This window comes from Phytophthora infestans, genomic scaffold, assembly GCF_000142945.1.
Source record: "Phytophthora infestans T30-4 supercont1.58 genomic scaffold, whole genome shotgun sequence".
NCBI classification, from domain to species: Eukaryota; Oomycota; class Peronosporomycetes; order Peronosporales; family Peronosporaceae; genus Phytophthora; species Phytophthora infestans.
The window spans coordinates 155,500-164,359 of record NW_003303701.1 but is presented as its reverse complement, the minus strand read 5'-3'; positions in this window follow the sequence as shown (position 1 = coordinate 164,359).

The window sequence follows — 8,860 nt, the reverse complement described above, 5'->3', positions numbered from 1 at the left end:
GAAGTCCACTTCCACGTGGAGCGGATCCTCCAGGAGCAACGGCGTCGCGGTAAGCGACAGCTCCTCGTGAACTGGAGGGGTTATGTCCACTCCGAGAGCTCGTGGGAGCCGATTGAACGGCTCCTGATTGACTGCCCGAAGGCTGTCGCAATCTGGGAACAGAAGCGGTGGCAGCTTCATAAGTAGTCCGGGGCTTCTTGCCCGAACGGGGTACGGACGATGAATACACTCCGTACCCGCACTCATCGTGAGCGCTGGAAGCCACACGCTTCAGGATGTCCCTTGGGAACATGCGCTTACTGACCAAGTGGGCAAACCGAACACGAAGATCACGCTGGTCCAGGATGCGGAATAGCAGCTGATCATCATGGAGTTCCCGTAACTCCGTGGGTGAGTACTTGAGAGACTCTATCCATGCCCAGAACATGTCCTCACAAGAACTATAGGTGGGACAGTTCTCGGGCATAACCCAGGGGTATCCCCAAAGAGGCTAGAGACCACCCCGGGTCTCGGGCTTCTTACGACAAGTCGTGAAGTCCTTCAGGGGAATGCGGTGTGGCGCGAGAAGCACACACCGCGCAGCCTCCAATTTGTCAACGAACAATTGTTCTTTCTGAACAAGGGCACGTTCGTAAATGTCCCTAGAAGTGTGGCCGCCCACAAGGCCACGAGGAGCGACGAGGACCTCTAAGAAAAGGTCATGATGGCAGCTCCCTGGCTGACGGGTACCACCACAGAACCCCCACGCACACGCTGGTCAGCTTGTAAATCCTCCTGCTGCTGGTCGAGGTCAGTCGTGACCTCCCGGGGCTCAGAGATAGCACCCTCCTTCTCCTCTTCTTCCTCCTTCTCCTCCTCTTCATCCGAGGAGTCGAAGATGCCCCGATGGGAGTGCCGCGTCACCTTCTCCTCGCGGAGTGGAGACTTAGAGGCTGTACGCTTCTTTGAGGGCTTGGCGCCTTCGGCTTTAGAGGCCTTAGTACGCGCAAGACCCTCGGCAAGCGAGAGACGTTTGCGAGGATTCTCTTCCTCATCGCCACCAGCTTTGAAAGTGCCCTTAGCCTTGACGGCCGGATTCTTAGAGCGCACAGACGTCCTGGGACTGTGATCACCTTGATCACTAGCGAACGACTGCACGCTGTCATCCTTGTGCTCACTGGGCACTGGGCTGTGCCCTTCCGCAGATCCCGCAGGAGCATCGTGCGTGCTCTCGGACTCGGCTTCGTCCTCACTGCCAGAGTTGAACTCACGTTCTACGAGCCGAGGGTTCGGACGATTGTCTGGAGAGGCCGAGGGCGACGGGCTGCGGCGCTTGCTTGCTCGCTTGCCCACAGCCGCGTCACCCGAGGAACCGATCGCCTCGGAGGCCACCTGAGTAGCCTCCTTAAGTGCCGAGCCTTTGCCGTGAGGCTTAGTTCTCTTGGCTTGCGCCTTCCCGACTGCAGCCTTGGAGCGTGTCTTCGCACCGCTCTTTGCAGTGCCACGAGGCATGGGTAACGGTCGAAGTGGAAGACCTAGAAGAAGAGCGCACTGACTGCTGCTCGAGCATCTAACTGTGAAGTGAGCCTCCGCCGCGCTCGCGCGGCCAAGTCGATGGTTTGTGACTTTGTTAATGAAAGTTTGTGACGAACACCTCTTCATTCTGATTGGTCGGTAAACCGAACCTAAGTGGGGGAGGATGTAACGAGGTACGTAGCCCTAAGTGTATCCTGGTTACATGAAGTATGGCACGTCATACTTCGGGATATCTGGTACAAAGTACCAAGGTCGTCCAAAGCCAACCATTGGTTGATGACATTGCATTTCTATAGGTGACTTATAGTTTGTATTAAACCCAAACTTAATCTACCTATAAATATACTCAGTTACAATCTACCTTAATTAGGTCACTTCGCTCTCTTTTGAATAAAGAGGGGACCTGTGAGCTGCCGTTCACTGAGAGTTTGTATACTCTCGGAAGATAACTTCCTCTAGCGCAAGGTGCTGTATGACCCCGTCACATCATTGGTTCAAATTGTCAATCTTGCCGATGAATTTCGCCCTCCATCTAGGTCTTTATGGTTTAAGATTAACTCTCTTAGAAGCGTCATCCTTTGGCGTGCTGATCTCGGCGCTCGCGCATCTCCTGTTGTTTTAATTTCTTTGCTTAATCAAACATTTCTTTCGAACATTCTTCGAGAATCTCTCTCACGTCGTCGAGCTTGCTGTCTTTGTTGCACTTAGAATTCCTTCTGCCGGTGTAGTATGGGTCTTGGACGGCCTTAGCGTTCCCACCAAACAGGCTGTCAATCTCCGCCAATGGTTGTAGCTGCTTAGAGCGTGCTTCTCGCGCCACACCGCATTCCCCTGAAGGACTTCACGACTTGTCGTAAGAAGCCCGAGACCCGGGGTGGTCTCTAGCCTCTTTGGGGATACCCCTGGGTTATGCCCGAGAACTGTCCCACCTATAGTTCTTGTGAGGACATGTTCTGGGCATGGATAGAGTCTCTCAAGTACTCACCCACGGAGTTACGGGAACTCCATGATGATCAGCTGCTATTCCGCATCCTGGACCAGCGTGATCTTCGTGTTCGGTTTGCCCACTTGGTCAGTAAGCGCATGTTCCCAAGGGACATCCTGAAGCGTGTGGCTTCCAGCGCTCACGATGAGTGCGGGTACGGAGTGTATTCATCGTCCGTACCCCGTTCGGGCAAGAAGCCCCGGACTACTTATGAAGCTGCCACCGCTTCTGTTCCCAGATTGCGACAGCCTTCGGGCAGTCAATCAGGAGCCGTTCAATCGGCTCCCACGAGCTCTCGGAGTGGACATAACCCCTCCAGTTCACGAGGAACTGTCGCTTACCGCGACGCCGTTGCTCCTGGAGGATCCGCTTCACGTGGAAGTGGACTTCTCCATTCCGGTCAAGCAGGCGCGGAGGTCCCGTACGCGTACGAGTACTCGGCGTCTCCCGAACGCCACTCTCGTCCGAGTGCTCCGGCTGCGGGTCCGACACAGGGCCCTGAGGTTGACCGCCTCCGTCAACGTGTCCTCGTGCTTGATATTGCACTTGGCCTTGGGACTGGCGGTGATGCTGCCGCCCAGGCCGGGAATCAGGGCGAGCTCGCTCATCTTGCGGGCCGCCTGGACCAGTTGGAGCGAGAGGTCGCGAGCCTGCATCTGGGGGTGGATCGCCGGGCCTCTTCGTCCGATCTGGACGAGGCCTATCGCATGATCCGACGGACCGAGGCGCTGCTGCCACGTCCGGAGCCGCCTGCGGCACACTCCCAGACGTACGCGCATGGTGCGTACCCGGCGTACTCAGCGTATGGCTTCGGGTCCCTTCGTAGGGAGCCCCTCCGGCGTACGGTCTGGACCTTGCCGTTCAGACCGAGGCTTGGGTGCCTGCTCCGACGCCCTCGTCGGCGTCTGTGCCCGGCCCTCGCTTCGAGGAGCTGGGTCAAGGTGGGTCTGCGAGTCAGCAACTCCTTGCGGATCAAAGTACCGCTTAAGACGTCCAACATAGAACGTCGGGTGCGTCGTCATTGACTTTGGCAGGTCGGTGGTGTACGACGCACCATGTCTGACCAGGACTGCAAATGGTCCCATGAAGCGGTGCTTCCGCTTATTGCGGCCGACAAAGCTGACAGTGTCAAGAGGTAGGTTCCTTGTGTCTAGTAACACTAAGTCTCCCACTTTAAATACACTAAAGTTTCCTCTTCCATGTTTGTCGGAGTACTCCTTTTGTTTATCTTGGGCCGCTGCCATGGCATCGCGGACCCTGCTGACAACGCTCAGATTGGTATCCATAAAGGATTCCACTTGTTATCGCAGCGAAACTAGTCTCACATCCGAGACCTGGAAGGAAATGGCTTTCCGAGCCTCTCCCCCACTTCGAATAGAGGAGTCAGTGTCTCCTCGAAGAGTGAGAGGCACGCTGGGGTGACGGAAGCCCTTCAAGTAGAACGGCGTGAACCCCGTGGACGCGTGCACCGCGTTGTTGAGCGCAAACTCAACAACTGGAAGCTGCATCGACCACGTACGTGGTGCTTCCGCGCACACACTGCGCAGAGTGTCCTCGAGCACTCGATTGACGCGCTCTGTCTGGCCGTCTATCTGCGGATGGTCCGCAGTGGACATCTGCAGACGAGTTCTCAGTAAAGGGAACAGCGTTTTCCAAAACGCAGCAGTGAACCGCGGGTCTCGGTCCGAGACAATCGCCTCCGGGAGACCGTGATAGCGGAACACACCATCGACGAACCCCCTTGCGGTTTGTTCGCCCGTAACAGTGACGGGAACCGGAGCAATATGTACCATCTTGCTCAGCCGACACACGAACACCAAAATTCCGGTGTTGCCGTGTCCGTTGGCGGGAAGCCCAAAGATGAAGTCAAGACTCATCGACTTCCAACAGTCAGCCGGTACCTGTAGTGGAGCCAAAGAGTGTCCTGCGGGTTTGACCCGCTGACATGTTTCGCATGTCTTAACGTACCGGGCGACCCACTTGTACATGTGGATCCACCCGAAGGACAGAAAGACCGACAGAAAGGTCTTCTCGCGGCCCAAGTGACCGCTGGAGGGCGCGTCGTGCGCCTCCGCGAGTATATCGAACTTCAGATCCTCGTCGCTGGGTACGACCACCCGTGGAGGATCAGTAAGCTCCACCCGGTAATAGAGGAGTCCATCCTTCAGCTCATATCGGTGGAGCCGTGAGCGCTGTCGCGACGAGAGCCAGTCGGACTTCGCGCTCGTTCCTGCCATAAGGAGCTTGACGATAGGCGCGACAGCCTCATCGTCCCGATACGCCATGCGTATCCGATCAAATAGATCCGTTGTCACCCGCGTGATGTGGGCCAACTCATAGTCAGGACGCCGAGAGAGGGCGTCCGCAAGCACGTTGAGCTTGCCCGGCTTGTATTCGACGCGGAAGTTGTATTCCGCGAAGAAGGACAGCCACCTCGCCATCCTTTGGGAGAGGTGAGGCGAGTTAGTCGCCGTTCTCAAGGACGCGTGGTCTGTGTAGATCACAAAGGGCCTAGAGCCCAGAAGGTGAACACGAAACTTCACAAGGGCATATTTCATTGCCAGGAGCTCCTTGTCGTGGACAGGGTAGTTCCGCTCGGCGGCTTTGAGCTGCCTGGACTGGAACGAGATGACTCGTTCGTGTCCAGCCGTGTCGGCCTGCAGCAATGCCCACCCGCTGGCGTAATCGGAGGCATCGCAGACGACGCTAAACGGCTTCGTCTCGTCCGGCAGGGGCAGGACAGGGCCTCTTGGAGACTGGCCTTGATGCTGTCAAAAGCATCCTGGTGCTCTTGCTCCCAGCGCCAGTCGACGTCCTTCTGAAGGAGGCTCGACAAGGGCTTAGCCCGCGTACCCTGCGCTGTACTTGTGAAGGTAGTTGGCCAAGACCAACCACTTTCGAAGGTCCTTCTAGGATCGGAGCGTCGGCCATGCTGCTATGGCCTTGACCTTGTCTGGGTCAGCCCGAACGCCCACGTTGCTTACGAAGCAACCGAGAACTTTAATTTCTGGTGACGCGAAAATGCACTTGTCGATGTTGGCGTAGAGCTTGCTCGCTCGCATCACGTCCAGCACTCGACGGAGGTGTCCTAGATGCACGTCCATGGCCGTCTTGCCTCCCTCGGCACGGCTATGGACGAATATGTCGTCGAAGTACGTCTGTTCGAACGTACGCAAAGGGCGGAGCAATTGCGTCACCAGGCGATTGAACGTCGCCGGGGCGCTAGACAAGCCCTGCGGCATGACGAGCCACTCCCAAAGCATGCCGCTCGGAGTTCTTACCGCGGTGAGCGGGATGTCGCTCTCTCGCATCAGGATTTGGTAGTATCCGTCTACCAAATCCAGCGCACTGTACAGTACGCTCCCTGCCATGTTGTTCAACAACACATCCTTTCGTGGGATTGGTGCTTGGGCCGGCACCGTTGCGTTGTTCAGCTTGCTATAAGCGTGAGCCAGACGCCACTTTCCGTTCGGCTTCAGAACGCAGAAAGTCGGAGTCGAGTGCGGGGATTTCGACTCCCGCACCATGCCTGCCTTCGCTTTCGCGGCGAAGAAGGCATCAATGACCTCGCACTGTTCGCGCGGGAGAGGCCATTGCCTCGTGACACAATACTTTATACCGGGCACGAGATCAATATCGTGCCGTACGCCTCGATCCGGTGGGAGTTGGGTCGGTGGGTGTTTGTCCACCACGTCCGCATACTCCGTCACCAAAGGATACACCGGATCATTGGGGTTCTTAAGGATCTCAGAACGCGTCTGACGCTGCTTGTTCAGGTCTTTCAGGACGTTCTCGTCCAAGACAGAGGAGGAGTTCAGCTCCTCCCGAGTGGTCTCAGGTCTCATGAGTACCATCTCAGCAATCTCTCCAGCCTTGAGGTTGGTTAGGAAAGACTCAGCCGTCATTTCCTCGAGGTTCAGTATCTCTGCAACCTCTGGCAACGGCTCCAAGTGGACACCAGATGCCTTGACGGGTAAACCGGTCTCGCCATCGAAGATGTGATAACACTCTTCCTCCGGCCTTGTCGGAGGAGCCCGGGCCCTGGACTCCGAGTCGCTTGAAGCGACGTCGATCGGAACGAAGTTCGGATCCGACTTGAGGCGGCGGCGGCGTCGTTGACGACGGCGACCGTGACGTCGAGCTTTGCTGCCCACGTCTAGGGATGTCGGCGCTACGACATCCGAGGCACTCGTGGTCTCGTGTGGTACTGTGGTACCCACACAGGAAGCGTGTTTGACGCCTTCCTCTTCAGTTAAGGTCTGGGCGACCGCGTGTGGCACTGTGCTACCCACACAGGAAGCGTGTTCGACGCCTTCCTCTTCAGTTAAGGTCTGGGCGACCGCGTGTGGCACTGTGTTACCCACACAGGGAGCGTATCCGACGTCTTCCTCTTCAGTTAAGGTCTGGGCGACCGTGAGTGGAACTCTGTTACCCACTCTGAACACGTTGTTCTCAGTGTTTGTGACAGCTGCAGCTGTCTGCGGAACTAAGTTACCCGCCTGTGGACCTAAGTTACCCACTTGGCCAGCGCCTCTTCTGGGCGCTGCCACCATCAAAACATCCTCGGAGTCGTCATATACGTCGACGACTCCCAAGCATCTGCCGGATGCTTTGGTACCCTGGCAGCTCTTGCGGGCGCCCCGGGTCCTGACAGAGATGGGAACATGGCTCACCAATGCTCTGTCGGACTGCGCAGGGCGGCTGGCACCGATTGCCTTGCCTCGCCAGTCGATCCAGGGCTCGTGCTTCTCAAGCCAGGGCATGCCCAAGATCATATCATATGGATCCATATCGAGAGCAGTGAGCTGTTCGAGGCTGTCAAAGTCTTCAAACTTGACGGCCAGATCCACTTGGACGTTGGGGACAGTGACGACCTTCCCGTCGGCCAGTCGCACTGACACCGCCCCGTTGCCCTTGCTTTCCCTCAAAGCATCGGACAACTTGTTGCTGCTGCGAGCAACCGTCTGGCGGCGTGCGAAATTTTTCGACGCCCCAGAACCGATCAAGATTTTAAAGGGATGATCGTATCCCCGTACACATCCGTGTACTACGAGCAGCCCGCCGCTGCTCTTCGCCGATTCGAGAGTGCAAAGACCCTCAGGGGCTAAGTTTCCGTGGTACGCGCCACCGGCGCACCCATCACGAAGACTTAGTTCTTCCCCAGTAGGGCGCCCCGCCCCTACTGGTTCCCGGCGTTTTCCTGTCCCCGGGATCCTGGCTTCTGCCAGCGACACTTGAGGACGGGCTTGGGGAAGGACCGTCTGCGGAGTCTTTCCGCGGGACAGTCGCGCTTGAAGTGGCCCATCTTCCCACAGCCGAAGCAGCGGATGTCACGCTGTTCGGCGGACCCGAGTTCTATGGGAACTGGTCCGTTGAGGCTTGTTCGATCGGGAGCCGACAAGGCACTCCCAGGCCATGCTGAGGCCGGCGTACGCGCCTGGCGATGGCTGTACTCTTCTTGAAGAGCCACTTGAATCGCCTCTTCAAGGGTGCTTGACTGCACCCGGAACAGCTGAGTGCGTGCGGGGCCAACTCGAAGGCCGTCCATGAACGCAGTCATCTTGATGTGTTCGTTGAGTGGGTTTCCCACTAGGGACACCGTGAGCCCCCGTATATTTCGTGCACATACTGGTGCAGCTCGCGCCTCCCTTGTTTACACGAGAGGAAGCGCGAACGCTGGCGGTACTCGTAGTTCGACGGAAGGAACGCGGCTTGGAGCTGTTCACACAGCTGAGCCCAGGATGTGAAACATTCAGGGGATGTTGCTTCCCGTGTGTACACCCAACGCTTAGAACGGCCGCTAAGGTTGGAGAGTGCAAAAGCAACACGCAGTTGTTCAGTCGAGATCAGAGCCAAGTCCATCGCGAGCTCTACTTCTCGGACCCAGAAGTGAAGGTTCTCGCCTTCCTTTCCTTCATACGGCTTAACCTTCAGCCGTATTGGCTTCGGGTGAGGCGGATTTGCTTCCGCCGCCGGAGCCTGCAGGTTCTACCGCACATGCGCGATGAGGCCCTGCTCGTACGCGTCGAACGCATTGACGCGCTCGAGCTGCTCAGCCGGTGTTGACACCACCAGGCTCTGCAGGGCCTCCATCGCGAAGATGCCTACCATCCTTCGAACCGACTCGAGCTGAGAGTCGTTCATATGGGACAAGTCGTTCCTATCCATGGCAACGAACTTCGGAGAGGTTCAGGTAGTCTACCCGCGGTGGCGTGGATTGACTACAAGTGCTACCAAGTGTGACGGGGTCACACAGCACCTTACGCTAGAGGAAGTTATCTTCCGAGAGTATACAAACTTTCAGTGAACGGCGGTTCACAGGTCCCCTCTTTATTTAAAAGAGAGCTAAGTGACCTAAAT